We start from the raw sequence: 17,750 nt of genomic DNA, 5'->3' as shown, positions 1-17,750 counted from the left end.
TCCTCCCTGGGAGAGCAGCTCTTGCACATCCACTCCGATTTCTAGCCTGGCTTCATTCTCCTTGGAAGTCTGAAAACAATTCTCTTGTGCAGCAAAGAAAAGGGACCAATCTAGAGACAGAGATAAATCATCCCACCTTTGCTAGGCAACAAGGCTACCTTTCTATCCTGGTGATGGAGTTCCTGCTCCAGGTCAGGTAGAGGAAATAGTGATTGTGGTGCCTGCAATCTCCATAGAGCTGCAAACAGGCAGTTTTCATTGAAGCCCGTTCTCCAGCTCCACTGGGAAAAGTCTGATGTGTGATAGAGAGGAAAGACGTCAGCAGAAGGGGCTGGGCCTTGCTAGCTAACTCACAGAAAGTGCATCCAAATGTTTGATTAGCTCCCTAGCAATATATTTCTGAGGGCTAGCTTGTGAATTTGCTGGAGAGGGCGAATTTTTCTGTCTTGAGGCAAAGGCAGCAATTGCCAGAATGTCCTGGCCTGAGAAGTCCTGGTCTGAGCGCACTGTTTGGCAGCACTGTAGCCTGAGTAAAGCCTGTGTGTAAGTCAGGCAAAACTTTCTCGTGGTTCAGAGGCCGGCAAACAAATGCATGTGAGAACCGAGCACTGCCCCACACCCCACCAGCTTCCCCTTGGAGCGCGGGGTCTGAACCTTTTGGACCTGCTGTCTGCAGCATCATAGCGGAGCAGCACTTCTATTTAAAAACCCAGCAGAAGATCCTGTGAAACGAGACACACTGGCACACACGCTGCTTCCTCTGGAGAGGATGAGAGAGCAAACAACATATGCTGGGTATTAGTCATGCTGCTTACTACACCGGTGTCAGGTGGTGGGCTGCTGAGCACACGGTGGAAGAACTGACATGAATAGACCTGAAGGGCGACATGTCCGTCTCTGTTTTCTCTTGATGGAGTGGTTAACTTTCTCTGACTCATTTATTTTTGCCTTGTTTCTCAGGCTGCCCAGCTCGGGGAAGAGGAGAATAAATGCCATCTTTCGATGTGTTTCTCGTGACACACACAACGCTTTTCCAGGTACTTCACAAGGAGTACCTAATGGCCAGAAAATTGTTATAATTCTGGGTGACTGTATATCTGGGGCAGAGTAGAACTAGTAAGCAAGAAGAAAAATATCCCTCATAAGGCTCTGGATAAAACGCACCCAGTTCTACTGTGAGTTTCTTTGATTTGATGCCTATGGATCAGGAAAAAAATGAACAGTGTACACAAATTATACAAAATTCAGGGGCTTTGATCTTTCTGCAGCTTTTTTTGCTGAGGATTTTTCTTGATTTTTTTTTTTTTGTGTGTGTGTGTTTGTGTTTCACATCTTACTCTTGACGACTCACTCAGCTTTTGTTCCATTATAGATGACATGTTCACCTCCCTGGCATGAAGCTTCCCTCATACACATGACTTCCTTTAATTGCTAAAGATTCCTCTTTAACACTGCAGCATCCTCACAGATGCAGTGTACATTCCATCACCTTGCCTTCTCCTCACCTTACCAGGCTTGTCAATAAAGAACATGTCCTGCCCATGAAGAACATAGAAGTGGCCACACCAGGCTGGGCCACTGACACATCTCTTGCTGTGCTCAGCAGTGGGAAGAACATCACTTAGAGGGGACTGTGAAATTGGACTAAACGCTCCCTTTGCTTCTTGCTCTTCATGTCTCAGGAGCTTCCAAAGCTTTGAGCAGCCTCGGAACTCATGCCAGTCTGAACTTTCTCTGCCATTTCTCTGTAACCATTTGCTGACTTAACAACTACTTCATAGGGCCTCAAGGTCTTACCGTGAATCCAAAGAATATATCACGTTGTTACAGGCTTGCACCACCACTCAAGACAAGTAGAAGAGAGGAGAGTCTGAAAGAGGACAAAAAGGGTGGACCTACAGTTTATATGTCTTTTGTTTTCTCCACAGGATGGGCTCTTCCTCAAGGTGCTAATGAAATTTAACACAGCTAGATCAGAGGCCCCAGAGATTTGGAAACCATGTGAAAAGGAAGCCACTGCTGCTAAGGGTAGAATACATTGACAGAGATTTGGAGGAGAGAAGGTTTTCAGTCCATGCATGAGAAGTAATCTTCATGTGTTTTTTGCAAGCTGTTCTGAGAATTATATAAAGGCTGTTTACAACAACCAGGCTGTGGAAGGAAGGCAACATCAAAATCTCTCTGCAAGACGATAATTTAATTTATCTCTCTCCAAGATGTTTTTCTAGCAGCTCATATATGAAGATTAAGTCTTCCTTGCCAGAATTTGTATATGCTGCGAAATGTAAGATGTACAGAATTATCACCAGGTAGCATATTTTTGTAATAATAGCCAGACAGCAACCTTTCGCTGCTACTGCTAGGAAAACAAACCAGCTCTTGCTAAACATCGAATATTAGCAATATGTGAGCTTCTACAAGTGACAGGCCAAAGGCTGCAGAATTCTTTGTGTGCACTGATGCGTGTAAGTGGTACAGATACATAATTTAACTGTAGCTTTGGCACACACAGACACTGCATCTATCTATCATGGTTGCTTATTTTTAACACATCCTGTTCTAAAAAAAAAAAAGGGACCATAAATGTATTTCAAAATCAGCTTTACACTTGCTTAACACCCAAAAATAAAATTGCTTCTTTTTCCTTAAAGCAGTAGGCTAAAATAACGCCAGGCTAATGACTTTTTAGGGTGATGGAGCACTGGAACAGACTGACCAGAGAGGCTGTAGAGTCTCCTTTTCTGAAGATATTCAAACCCTCCTGGATGTGTTCCTGTGGGATGTAGTCTGGGTGATCCTGCTCTGGCAGGGGGTCTGGACTAGATGATCTTTTGTGGTCCCTTCCAACCCCTAACGTTCTGTGATTCTGTGATTCCGTGACTTTGTCTGACCATTCACACTGATATTGTCCAGCATCAGGTATCATTTTTATCTGTCACATCTGCCACTGGAAAGAGACTTGCAGAGCCAGAAAGATTTTTTGCAAGCATTCTGTTTTTATGGGCAGGTTCAGGCCTGACAATGTATTTTTATAGTCACTCTGTCCACATATTTTCTCCAGATTCTGATACAAGACATGTATAAGAAGGAGAAAAACATATACATGGTTTTCAGCTCCTGATACCTCAGACATGAACATTCTGTGATGACACAGTATAAGGCCCTGGGCATCCTTTGGTGCTTATAGAGCCTTTGTTCCTGCCATGAGCCTTTCCACCGATACACTGGGCGTTTCTGTCCATTGCCATTATGAAGAAGGCTCTCTCTGAATGGAGGAAGAAGTGGTAGTGCAGATCATGTGGAGAATCATAAGAGCTTTTGTATTGCCTGGATGTAGTTCATGCCCTAGCAAGAAAAAAAAGCTTTTCAATGCAATTGCCAACCACCTGAGTAAACAGGTCAGGGATTTGCAACTTTTATTCTTGCATCAGAAGCCCTGTAATCTCTCACTGTCCCAAGAAAAAGCTGACAAAGACCTGAATGGAGGGTGGTTGCAGACTACTTCCCTGACCCAGCCTGCCCCGTCAGGCTCTGCGATTTGTCAGAGATACTCTGGTTCTCACTGAGGCATTTCACCAGGCAGAGGTGTGAGTTAACGGGCGGAAATGGGAAAGAGAAGGGTTTTTTTTGCCGGGAAATCCTTGTAGCAGTCAGATTTAGCTCGAAGGTGTAAGCTCATGTTTTCACTTGTTTTAACTTGTTATGAATGAGATTCTGAGATGCTGTGCTACAGAAATGGGACTAAAATGGTCTAAAATAGCTTGGTAGATCACCCAGCACCCAGCTTTGGTCACTGAAATAGCCAGTTAGTGACAGAGGACCACATGTGGCTGTCATGCGTTTCTGTAACAAGAAAACAAAAGGTAAAAGGCTTGTGCTTACAATGGCTACAACCACCTCCTTATGGTTCTATGTGCTGCTGCCTCAGATTGTAAATGCTTTAAGAATGGGATTTTGTTGTCTTCTGCATGAAGTATTCCTCCACCAGATAGTAAAGTATAACAGACCACTGAAATAACCTTTTGCAATGCTATTAAGACAAAGGGGTTGTCTCTACGTATTTATATCCCCCCCCCCCCAAAAAAAAAGATTTGTGAGTGGAATGTGGGTGTGGTTCCTCCATCACTGTCACTGTTACTGTAAGTAATTAAGAGAAAGGCAAAGAATCATTTTCTAAAAGGGAGATATACAATGATCAACCTCAAGAAAATGAGCTTCAGCCTGTGGTGCTTCAGCTGGTGTTAATGGATACAGAGGTCCTGAAATCTCCAGGCTTACAGTACTGGCCAGTGGCATGTGTAGCCTTTTGCCACTGTGCTGCCCTCAGAATGATGGTTTGGATTTAGCATGCAAAAGGGTATATAGCTGGTTGCATGGGTACGGTGAAGGGCTCATGGTAAATTATTCTGTGCTAGGACACTATATTCTTCTGAGACCAAGATCTGTGGGATTCAGAAGATTTGGATAGTCTGGGCAGAGCACCAACAGGGCAAATTATGGGCAGCTCAGGAAAGAGTCATGTGAATGAATAAAGGGCTGGAAGGCTGTGGACTGGAGTGGGATTCAAGGAGGTCAGTCTGGTTTATCCATGAAAAGGTGGCGGGTGACTCAGTCTAAATTCCAAACTATCCAGCCAGGGGAATAAATCTTTGATAATAGAGGTCCTCCTCTGTCAAACAGGGCATTGCCAGGAGCTAATGACCAGAAGCTGATGCCAGACAAACTCAGAGTAGAGTCGCAGATTTCCAACAAGGGGCATGGTGTCAGTGGGAGTGATTTCCGAGGTATTGTGGTGGGTTCTCCACCTTGGATGGTTTTGAAATCAAGACTAGTGTTGTGCTGCTGGCTTTTACATGAATTATTTTCATTCAGTTACAGGTTAAACTGATGTTTAACCGCTAATGACACCACTGCTGCAGTGTTTTGTGTTCACAGAAGGCTCGCTTGGGGTGTTAAAAGAGTTTTAATGTGCAAGGCAGTTTTTTTAAAACGATCACAGTTCCTCTGAGAGCACCAAAGGGCCACAGGCAAAGAGAAAGGCAGCTGTGCTTTCAGAAGTCACATCACACTGCAAAGCCCAGCAGATAAACCATGTCTGTGCTTCAGCAGCAGGTCAACTGCTTCGGTGTGAGGTCTTAGCACTCCAGGAATGGAGGTTCAGAAAGAAAACTCCAGGTCCAGCTCAGGACAGGCCTGGGTGAAAGGAAAACAGATCGCTGCAAATGCAACTGAAAGGAGAGAGTTGTGCAGCAAGCGCAAGGTTAAGTTAGTTCCCAATCAGCAGGTGAAGTTAAACAAATGAGCAAATTCCTGAATGGGGGAGGGCATCTTGCTGAGAGAGGCCGAACAAGGCCAGATATCCCCCTTTTCCACCCAGCTCTGCTGACTGGCTGTTGAAACCCCAGGAAAACGGTGCATTTGCACCTGTTTCCGTTTCGCCTGACAGCTGGCTCTTGCTGGCTGGAGAAGCAGAGCTCATCTCTGCACCGGTCACAGCTCCGCAGCAAGCGCATCTTTAGTTCTTACTGCTATTTATTTGCTTATTTATTTTAAATACTCACAGGAGATGGGAGAAGCCTCGCAACCCTCCAGAGTGCCAGACGCCGGATTGCACGTTGGTTATTTGCAATAAGATGCTGCCTCCTAGAGGTAACGAGGCTCTTCCTACAGCTTCTCGTCGGAGTGTTTAACCTGCCAAGAGTTTCAGCTTTACACGATGCCAGTGCTGCAAAGGATGCTTTGCAGAAGCATTGGGGTCTCACAGCTGAAATGGTGCCTCTAGCTTTGTTAAGACTGCGAAGCCAGGAAGCTCAATGATCATGGTTGCCTATAAAGCCTTATTTCTATCCACTTCCATGTCAGATTTTAGTTCTTAAAAGTATAGGATGGCACACTGTTTTGTTTCCAAATGGGCTCTGAATAGTTTTCTGGTAAGACGCACTCTTTAGGGGAATGAATTGTGTTTATATTTGAAAAGCAGCTGGGTTTTGTGTGTGCCCCTCTCGAAGGAAGAGTAGATAAAGAAAAGCAAGATTCCAGATTTCTGGCTGACCTTATGGTTGAAGCAGCTGGAAGGATAGAATCACAGAATCACAAGGTTGGAAAAGACCTTTAAGATCATCCTGTCCTAATGCTAAACCAGATCCCTAAGTACCTCATCTACCCATCTTTTAAACACATCCGGGGATGTGTGACTCAACCCCCTCCCTGGGCAGCCGGTTTCAGGCCCTGACAACTCTTTCAGTGAAGAACTTTTTTCCTAACATCTAACCTGAACCTGAATGCAGAGTAATTGCATGTTTCTTTCTCACTTTCTGCACAACCAACTGGGAACCTTGTGGTCTGATTAACCCAAGAGCTGAGTGCTCACATCTGCAGCAAAAGTCCATGGGAGCCATGCCAGAACATGTGTGGTAAGTATTAAGCATACTGGGAAAAAAAAACCCCAAACCTACAGCAGGTCTTTAGGAGGTAACGTTGTGGGAGAATGCCCAAGGAGGCAAGTAGTCCTTCTGGATTTGCAGCAAGGCTTGGGGGCTGTGTTGCTCCACCTGACTGCATTCCTCATCCCACTGCCTCTCACAGCACAGACACCACAGAATCACAGAATCACAAGGTTGGAAAAGACCTTTGAAGATCATCAAGTTCAACCACCTGCACCAGAGAAGAAACTTTCAGAGAAAGAAAGGGGAGACATATAAAAAGGCTGCTGTGGTTTTGACTGTGGTGCAAGAAGCAAACTGATAACATAATGGCCAAAGCAGCATCTCCTTTTGTGTGAGTTAATTCTGCTTTGGGAGCAGATTGCCTTTCCTTAAACCTTAGGTGCAGTTCTTGCCTCCCCAGTCTAAAGAAAAAAGGTTGTTGCCTATCTGAAAAAATAGTCCATGGATGGATTAGAAAGGATGGCCAGTGGTGTGGAACAGCTTCTGCACAAGGAATGAACGAGCCAGCTGCAACTCCTCAGCCTGGAAAAGGGATACTTCAAGGAGAGGAAAAAAAGAGGTTTCTGAAATCCTGAGTGTACTGGGGACGCTGACAGGATCCAAGTTCGAAACAAAGAAAGGGGAAATATCAGATGTTTGCCCTGTTCTTAGGTGGATTTTTCTAGGCAGCCACTTTTGGTCCCTGTCAGATAGAGGACATGGGAGGCCTGTGGTCAGATCCTGGGTGGCTATTCTAGCAGACATCACATCCTCTAGACATTTGGTTTCCCACATCTTTTGGGTAAAACACTAAGAATCAGCTTCTTTTTTGGAAACGTTATTTTGAGTCACTGACTCATGTAAAGCAGCACTTTGACAGCAGCTGTTGGCCTCTCACTCTTTCTTTCCATGTTTCCTGTGAGCAGACAGCAAGCCAATCTGCTTTGTCTAGTCACTCACTGCGGTTGTTGGGGTCTTTTGCTATGTGCCCCCATAACCAGAAGCTGTAAGTCCCTCAGCAGGGGTAATTCTTAGTGCCAAATGGTGAATCCCCTTTTGCACTGATTTTTGCACTTTGTTAATATCAAGAACACCACATCAACAGTTTTTCCTAAGATAACGTTGCTGGATCCTGCTCTTTAGCAGAGACAGAGAAAAGAGTGGAGGAAGTTGTTACAGATAAGAGATACTCACAGCTTCTAGTTCTGGAGCTGAGAAGTTACATCTCTGTCCATGTTCCCCTCTCACGATTGCTTGTGACTCACAAGATTTCGCCTGGCTTTGAAATATTTTCAATACACAGGTTTTATACAAATTTCAGCTGGCACTCTGACAGAGAAGAGTTGGTGCATACAATTTTGCACCCAAACATTCCAGTCAGGAGACAAAGAGTTGTTACAAACACCCTCTACAAAACCAGCCTCTTCAGGAAAGTTTCCACCTGTCAGGATAGATGCCTTCCAGTGAGTTTACTGACAATGGGTTAAGTGTGAAGAGTGGCACAGGTCCATGCTTATGATAGCCTTACTGCTCCACTGCTGTGACCCACCTGACCCCCATCCTTCCTTTGAAATAGTTGAGGCTGGGAATTGGGATTGCTGTTTGCAGAAATATATGCTATTTTTAGCTTTTCAGACTGAGATCGTAGTGAGATCTGACCTTGTCCTGGTCAAATTTGACAGGTAATTGCCACATAGAATCAATGTTGTCCAGAGTGAAATACAGCAACAGGTCTTTCTCACTTCACACTCCAGCCAGCACCACCCGTTATTGACAGCTTTGCAGTCAGGCTTAATCTAAACGATCTTGAGATAGCCACTGCCTTCAGGATGTAGGCATTTCTGTGGTGGAAACCATGGGGGCATTGCCTGTGATTGCCCAGAGGCCTGTACTTGCTTTATATACAACTTTCAACCTCCAAAGTAGTCACGACAGAACCTTCCTGGACCATAAGGCTGAAAAAGTTGCATCCCAATGGGAAAGGTGGCTTCCCATGTATGTTCTTTTCAGAGAGGACAGTCCTCTCCCCAGTGGACTCCCTGACTTGACTCCCTGTGTCCTCAGCTGTTCCCCAGTCCCTCACAAAACTCCTGAGTGAATTGTCTTCCTGCTGCAAAACTGCAAAGTGGGTCAGAGCCTCTTCCCTGGGTAAAGAAGAGGGAAATCTGGCACAGTTATGGCGACGAGTAAAGGCTTTACTGCAAATTCCCTTATTTGACTTGGCTGTTTCCACTTCAGTTTTTGCAGTCTCTGCTCCATTGCTGTGCTTACAGTGGCCAGCTTGCTCTTTCCTTTTCTCCTGGACACATTTGCGACTTTTCAAACTCTACTTTCATAAACCTTTCCTTTCCCTTTCTTCTCTTACTTCTTATATTTATTCTTTTCTAAGTCTTCTTCTTTTGCCCTCATCATATAATAATCCATTATCCTTTGAGAGGATAATTCTTCTTCCTCTATGCTTTACCTCCACCCAATCTTTTCCTGACCCATTCCTACTGTCATATTTCATAGTAGTTTATAGAGCCCATACCAGTATCTTACTGATCTGTCTTCTTCAGTGTGAAAGCTCAGGTTGACACTGATGTCTTCTCCTGAAAGACTTCATATAAGCTGAAGTCTAACACAGTCATATTAAAACTCAATATTTTCCTATTCACTGTCTTCACCATCCAATATCTGTCATACCACTAGTTACATATCAAAAGCCCCCCATCACTCAAGTCTGTACATCCTGGATATCCCCAGGAAGGTATATACATCACATCAGCAGCAGTTTACATCTTCTTGGTCAGTGCCAGACTCTTCTTGCTGTCTGCACCTGCTTGGAAGTACCAATTCCACTGAAGATGTTTTATGGCACTAGCAGTCAAGAATATGTGATTAAGATTAAATTACCCAAAGCTATGATTTATGAGAGAAAACCTTCTTGTTCCAACAAAGTTTGAATTTTGCATTTCACCCAAATTGTGGCAAAATACATGAATCTTGTGTCAAATTTTCAGTTCAAAGTTGAGACACGCATGGTATCAGACAGTAGGAGGGAAAGGTCGTCTCCTGTCTCTAGAACAGGAACAGTTGTGTAACCATCAACAGTTGCACGGCAAGGTGTGTAGCAGAGACGGCTGCCTGCAACTTTTCTTCCCAGCCTGGCTAGCTCAGCACAGATGAGGACACAGAAATTATGGGATACAGAAACCACGCTATGATTAGGTTCAGAGGCTATTTATTTAAAACAACAATGCAGACAGTCCAATGCAGACACCTTGGTATGGTGTTCCAGCCACAGCACAATACACAGTGCCTTCTGGGTTATAGAATCATAGAATCAGCTGGGTTGGAAGAGACCCTTTAGATCATTGAGTCCAACCACAGCCTAACCCTGCCTTGTCCACCTCTAGATCAAGTCCTTAAGTTCTTCACCGAAAGGGTTGTCAGGCATTGGAACAGGCTGCCCAGGGAGGGGGTTGAGTCGCTGACTTAAAGGACGGGTAGGTGAGAGGTGCTCAGGGGTGTGGTTTAGTAGAGGACAGGTATGGATGGACTCCATGATCTCAAAGGTCTGTTCCAACCTAGTGATTCCGTGATTCTGTGATAGGGCAGAAGACGACTTTGGTAGATGTGAAGGAGCCCCTTGACCACCAGTAGGAACATGGGGTAGGACAAGAGAGTTGCCTGGGGGGAATGATCCGAGGTGAAAAGCACTTAAAGTGTGACAGTGCCTATCGCTCTGGAGAAACACCACTGCTTCCCTTTTCCTAGGCTTGGTTTGTTACCCCTAGCAAGTGGCTGATAGCAAAGAGGTACATGTAAGCAGCAGTGTGAGGAATTTAAATGAAATACTGTGTCATGAAAGGCTGCTCTAAATCACCCTGGGATAGCAGTCAAACCATCTGTTATAGTAACCATGCACTGGAGTGTGGAAAAGATATCATTGTCTCATAACAGTTCATAATTTGGGCCAACTGCCTTCACTGACAGCAAAGAACATCCCCATTAGTTTCAATCTGTGAGTGCTTTAATCAAGTACACCCATCAGTGGAGATGCATGTGATCCTCCTCCTGTGAGGACTGGTAGATCAAGACTGCTGTCCAGTTAATTGCTGATTAGGCATAAAATGACAAAGATTTCCTGCTTAATTGGGTAAAAAGGTTGATTTTATCATTTGATACATACAAATTATTGTTTTCTATTTGCATTTTAATATTTAACTTATGTCATCAAGTAAACCAGCACCTTAGTGCTTGTTTCTTTATCAGACTGTTTCTTCATCAGACCTCAAGATACCAGAATTACAATGGTCTGGGGTAGAGTCATAATGAATCTAGTGGCAGGTCACAGAGCCCTCATAAATTCTTGGAGAGACAAACTCTGCATTCTTTTCTCCTTTTCATGATTGTCCAATATGAGTAGCACATGGGCTTCTCTTTTCTAGATCAGAAAGATCAGAGAAGATTACCAAAATAAAGGAGGCGATAAGTACTCCACCCTTCTGTCCTTTGCAGGAACCAACCACCGTGAATATTCCACATCACCCACTTCTTCGCTTTCCTACAAAAAGAATGTACTTATTTAAAGGAGGAATACACATATCCTTACAGATCCTGTTTATGACATTCCTCATACAGAGATAGAAGGCAGATACATATGTAAAGGATGGGAGCAGACCTCTAAGTACAAGCTTTCTCAGAGTGCCATGACCTTGATTTGTTGCTGAAATCACACTGTATCTTTTGCCAATCCACAACAGAAGCACTCCTGTAAGAAACCAGAGCTGCAATACAAATCTCGCCGTACAAATACATGGTTTTCCTGTGTACGAGCCTGAGAACTGACAGACAAAGCTGAGTCCACTGAGGAGAACTGAAACTACAGCAAAGAAGGATCCGAAGCCAGAAAGCTAGACTTTCAAAACCTCAGGTTGAAGCTTTGCCATGTGTGCTTCTATCAATCAATTCCATAAATCTGAAATAAAGGAAATATGAAAACATAGCTAGGCTTTTCTCTCCAGCATAAGATCTCAAGGCAGCCTGTCTAATACATTTCAACTACAAGTTCTCTAAGGAGAGGGGTGTGTTCATCGAGCAACAGAGAGAGGACTGGTAAGTGCTTGGGAAACGGTAATCGTAGGTAATGCATCAATGTCCCTTTAATGTGTTCAATAACTAATGGAAGAGGCACTGCAGATGAGTGAAGAGAGGTCCCCTTGGAAGCTTTTTCTTTAATGTAATCACAGATGTAAGCCAAGGTTAATGTGGCCACAGCTCCCCTGGGAAGCATCGCGGATAGATCGGTCACGGTTTGGGTAGCAGCCATCCTCCGCTCCTTGTTGGATCCCCTTTTCCCCAAGGGAATGATGAAGGCACCGACCTGTCATCCCGTCAGGGTTCTTCCAGGCCCTGTAGTAGAAAATCCTGCAATTCCTGGGTGACCTGGAGCAAATCAGCAGTGGGATGGGGAGAGGAGTGCATATATGTGTGGACACATTCATCTCCTCCTGCTGTGAAATGGGGAAAAAAAATCTTATTTCCTTTCCAGATGGGAGCGCTGGAAGGGTGAATCCATAACAATTTATGGCACATTTGTACGTGCTGATAGCAGAAGCCCTAGCGTGGCACAGCGAAAGAGGCAATCTTCTGCTCCTTGAGGAACAGGCAGCCCTCAGAAACTGAAAGATGATGTTTTCCTGTGACAGATGACACGGTTAAATCTTGAGTTGTAGTTGTAGATTTTAAGATGTGTATTATTTATCTGTAAAAGCAAAACCACAGCAACAAGAAGTGACAGGAGTGGTTAGCCCAGGCTGAGGCTGCTCTCTGCAAACTGCCCCAGAGATGCTCTGCCAGTGCAGAGAAGGAAAGCCTTTGGCCTCTGACCCTTCTTCCTCTACCCACTGCAGCTCTTCTTCCTCAGCCTCCCCTGCAGCAAACACAATAGCCCAGACACTCTCCCTGTCATCCCCTGCTCTGTGGCAGCACCTCTGTCTGACACAATGGGGTGTCAGGCCCTGATGTTCCAGTCCCTCTAATCCTCAAGCCAGACTGTACTGCTCAGTTTGGCTGTTGGAGATCCATCAGGATTTGCCAACTTGCTCACAACAGACAAGGAGCAAAACAAACTTGCTGGCTTGTTTAGTGTTTAGTGACTAAACACTGCCTGGATAGCAGCTCTCATAACAGGGGCTGCAAGAGCTATGCCTCAACTTTTCCTAAAGTACTTCTCTGTACATCCAGATAAAGTCAGAAGTAGCAGGGGAAGGTGTCCAAACTCACCTGCCCAGGAGGCATGAGAGTAGCTACAAACTAGAGGAAGCAAAGCCATATGCTAACCTGGCAGCTGGGTGTAATTCACATTGCGCAGCGAACTTGCATTCAGAAAGACACAGTCAGACACAGTCTTCTTAAGACTCCCTCTGAAGTATTCAAAAGTCCCACAGAGAGGACAGCTGGGAAGCCAGTAAGTGAATAACAAGCAAAGGTACTGAGATAGGCAGGACAGACAGCCTTTCTGATGAGGTACAAGGGAAAAAAGCAAAGTGCAGTGCGGCTAGCAGATGGGGACGATAGCCTATGGGAGCATATTTGTTCCAGGGTGAGAGACAATGGCTAGGATTACCACTGGACTCTTTTATCAGGCAGAGATCTGTGTAAAGGCAGGGATGTGGTGCTTTTCACCTACGGCCCATGCAGTCAGCTCCCATGCACTCATCTGAGAAGACAACAGTGAGACAATGCTTTGATTCCCTTAGTTAAACCGCCAAACAAGTGTTCCCAAAATTAACGTTCATGGCATGGTTAATGTGACCAGAAGCTGCTACCCATAGCAGAAGAGCTAGCTGGCATTGCACAACCTGTCACACAGAGATGCAGACAGGAGACCTCCCCCAGTGTGATACGTGTGCAGCCGGGGCAGCCCAGGGTGATGGCATGTCTCCCTTCAGAGGGCAGAGGGACCAGAGATAACCCCAGGCACCGCTCCAACAGCTCGCACCTTGCCCCATCACCCCATGGATTCCTTTGCAATCAGCATAACATTGTTCTGCAGGTTGGAAACATCATGTAAAACCTTTGATCCGTCCATTCTTCACCTAAGGGCAGCAGACAAATCAGATGGCTTCTCCTGATAAAAGAAAGGAATTTGTTGGGTTTTTTTCAAGACAATCAGAAGTTCATTACTAGAGCTGTCCAAATTAAAGTTCCAGTTTCATCATCTCCATTCCACTCCCTCAGCTCAAATAATCATTGGATCATATGTTAGTTTAACAAAAGTTAGTTTAATTGCAAATTACAGTTCAGTAAATTTGGCCTTGAAATCTCATTTTGAAAGGAAAATCAATTTTGTTTCAACATTTATTATACAAGTTATAATGTTTTGGCTTTTCAAATCTGTTTCCTTCCTAAGGTGGGTTTTTGTTTTGGGTTTTTTTTTCCTAGCTGCGATTTTTCTTTTGTAGAGAACAAATCATGACAAAACCCCCCTTTCATTTATCCTCTTCTGAGGAGATAAAATCCTCTTCAGACTGAAGATAAAAGTTTTCAGGTTTGGCTCTTTGAATAGAAAAGTGACAAATGAATAGCAAGCCCATGTTCATCATTTAGGTTTGAGTCCTCTCACAGAAACACTGTCAGGGCTAGGAATACAGCTGAGCTAGTCATTAATAACATGGAGGATGTGTAAGTGGACTACTAAGGAATCTGCAGACCATTCAGATTTATTGCTACAGATGGTGTTAGCAAGGACAGGAGGATCCCTCAAGAAACCCTCAGAAACTGGAAGCACAACAGAAAGTGGGATAGGAATCACATTGAATGACTCCAGGTCTTCACTAGGAGGTAGGATCCAAAAAAGAAGTGTGGAGAGGAATATGAAGGATGAGTTCAACAAGTATGTTTTCAGGTGTGGGAAAACAGCTTCTAACTGCTCTGTGCCTTACCTAGAGTTGTCTTCCATGACACATGTCAGTCTTCTATACAGTGACTATGCTGGTTACCTATGCTGAAATCCTCAGAAACTGCCAGCACTTGAAAAATAGTCTCAACCAGCAAAGTACAGTACTGACTGACATGAACTCAACTGAAACTATCTACTCCTCATCACTGCATTACCAAAAAAGTATGGGCAGTTTGGAAGAAATTAAAACATGATACTAGAACCAAGAAGAGCTGAATTATAAGAAAGACTAAAGGCTAGAAAAAAAACAAACCAACAAACTTGTTTGGGGACTGATTTATACCTGAAAAGCATCTGATAATAAAGAGACCACAGAAAACAAAGCAAACTCTGTGTGACAATAGTATTAGGACACCTGGAATTTGTGAGAGGGAGATTTAAAAGCACAGAGGTGGAAGCAGCTCTGCATGGGAGCAGACTTCTGGCCAGAGGACTGGAGTTCAGACTGAATGAACTCAGATCTGGGCTGAAACCAGAATTCCTCTTCCAAATAAAAATAAGCCAAAACACCAAAATGCCCCACAAAGCAGACATTCTTGAAAAATGATATTGAGCAGTTCTGCCTAAAAGAACATATTCCTCATTCAGACTTGTCACTTACTTCAGACTGTAAAGGTAACATAAATCTTCTCTTTTCCCACAGTTATTTTTCCTGCATTTTACTACGCAGCAATTAGTAGCTAGTAGTTAAAGAGGTTAATAGTTAGCTATAATAGAGGCTTAATTTCTTTTCTGTAACCAGGTCTCAATAGTTTACCTCCTGTCTTGGGAGCTGCTTACAATGAAACACTCTGAAGAGAGTAGTAATTGTATAACACATATGGCTAAATGACACGCAACCAAGCGAGATCTGAGAGATGTCTACAGAAGTGTGGTAACTTCTGTCCATCTGTCGTTGTGATTCTGGCTATGTATACCTCACAGTGAACTCCCATATGCAATAGAAGAGAAGATACACTTTTTTTCATTCAAGTGTCTTGTAAAGCCTTTCCTTGGTTACGCATACAGGTCTCTGCAAATCAACATATGTCCTCAGGCACAAACCCAAGTTTTGTAGTTGCCTTTTCAGGAGCAGTGAGTGCTCTTTTTGCTGACAGACTTCTTCCAGACTGTGACACTGCTCAAATAATTCCTGGCATTTTGTTGTTGTTTGTTGGACACCTGCCAATCGCTGTTCACATCTGTGTACAGGCTGTGTGGTACCTACTGCCCACAGATGGTACCGAACAGACAGTAGAACTCATCTGGCAAAATTTCCCACTTGTTTTTCTTCTATACTTGTAAAGAAAGCTTCTGTTTGCTAAGCCCTAGTTTGCTTCCTAAAGGTTCAAGACAATTTCTGTGATGCTTTTCCTGGAAGAGGTGCCAGCTTTAATGCATCTGGTAAAACCGTGTCCTATTTTTACCTGAAAAGATTAGGTAATGCTTTGATTAGTGAAAACAGGACTGCTGACAATTCCTTCCCCTTGAATACCACACTTAGGAAAACCACCAAATATTGAAGCTACACATCAGGCACAAACCAAAGCTTATAAAGTCTTCAGGATGAGGAGCAGGCATGAGTGTCAGTACCACCCCCCTCACTCTGTTGTTGTGTGTATTTTGCCAGCTGTAACATTTACAGCCACATTCTTGATTGTAACAGCAACCTCTCCTGTCATCTACAAGAAAGACACTGAGGTGCTCAAGCGCATCTAAAGAAGAGCAACAAAGCTGGTGAAGGGTCTGGGTCTTATGAGGTGCCTGGAGAAAAGGAGGCTGAGAGGAGACCTTGTAGCCAGGTGATTCAGTCTCTTCTCCCAAATAACAAGTGATAGGACAAGAGGAAATTGCCTCAAGTTGTACAAAGGGAGGTTTAGACTGGATGTTCAGAAAAAATTATTCACAGAAAGGGTTGTCAAGCATTGAAACAGAACGCCCAGGGAAAGCGGTTGGGTCACCATCCCTGGGGTGTAGATGTGATGCTTAGGGACATGGTTTAGTGGTAGAATTGGCAGTGATAGGTTCACAATTGGATTCAAAGATCTTAAAGACCTTTCCCAACCTAACCAATTCTATGATTCTATGACCACTGGCATCAGCATATGGAAAAGGTGGCATGCAGCAGTCTGTCTGATGAACTGCTTAGTTTGTCAGCAGATCAGCGTAAAATGTGCAGCATCCTTTTGCCCAGCCCAGGTCCTTCACTCTTTCCTGAGAACAAGTTAGGAACTTGTCCTCCCACTCAGGAGGCTCTATTATTTTCCCAGTGACATGCCACAAAGATGTTAAGGTTATCAACCTTTGTAAATTGCTTTTTGACTTTGCTTTATTCCCTCACTATCTTTGATCTCTCCTTTTCTTCCTGGACTAGTGTCTCCTGAAAGCAGTCTGACCTTTCCTTTTTTCCCCCTAAAGTCTAATGGAAGCACTGCCCCACTCTGCAGCCTCTTTTTTTTTTGTACGGTCTTGGAATACCAAGGTATCTGACATCATGGACATTTGTTTTGCTCTTGTATTGAGTGAAAAACTTGGAGAATCCTTCTAGGGCTGCAGACCTGAGATGCACAACTTTGCTTCAGGACAAGGAAGATTTTCGTCCCTATGAAACCTGAATATGAGGAAAGGCACTCAGCACTAATTAGTGTAAACACTTATTGGTGCAGGGGACACACAAGCTGCCTTTGTCAGCAGGATTAGCATGCTGGCAATGTCTGCTTGATCTTTGTTCTTTCACGGTCACAAGGATTGTGTGCTGCCCTGCTTTTTACTCTCTGGTGCCTAGGACATACCTGACTTCAGCCGTAGTGCAGAGAGAGAAAAGGAAAAGTAGTATTCCTCTATGCTGCCTCCCTGTGGGGGTAATGGAAGCTTATCCCTGGATTTTGTCAGTCCAGACTTTCCTAACTCCTAAAATAGTCAGCAGTGTGTGACTGTGAACTTTTCTCCACTTAAAATGAAGAGCAATGTCCAGCAACGCAATTCAGACTACATTTCCATGTAACTCCTAGTCTTCTTGACTGGTTTGATTTGCAGGCAACATGGAAAACTTCCTGAACATCATATTTCACACAGAAAGAAGGAATAACAGTGTGAGTGGGTTTAAAACTTATTCTGAGGGTACCTGAGCACTGGCATGGTCTAGAGTGAGAATCTGTACTTTCTACAATTGTTTCCTTCTCCGTGCATGGAAAAAGTACTCTGACACAAAACGAGAGTGTATCAGAGACCAGACAATTCCCCAGCTACAGCACCTTCAGCAAATGGTTCACCAAGCAGAGCTTTGCTGTGAGAAGAGGTTGTGCCAAGAGGCTCAGTGGTTGCTGGTTTACCTCCTACAAGCATTTCTTGCTAGGTCGGCTCACTGCTTCCTAAATCCACTTCTGGACAAGTGTACT

Source organism: Gallinula chloropus, assembly GCF_964237585.1.
Source record: "Gallinula chloropus genome assembly, chromosome: 4".
Lineage (NCBI taxonomy): Eukaryota > Metazoa > Chordata > Aves > Gruiformes > Rallidae > Gallinula > Gallinula chloropus.
This window is presented reverse-complemented; position numbering follows the sequence as displayed.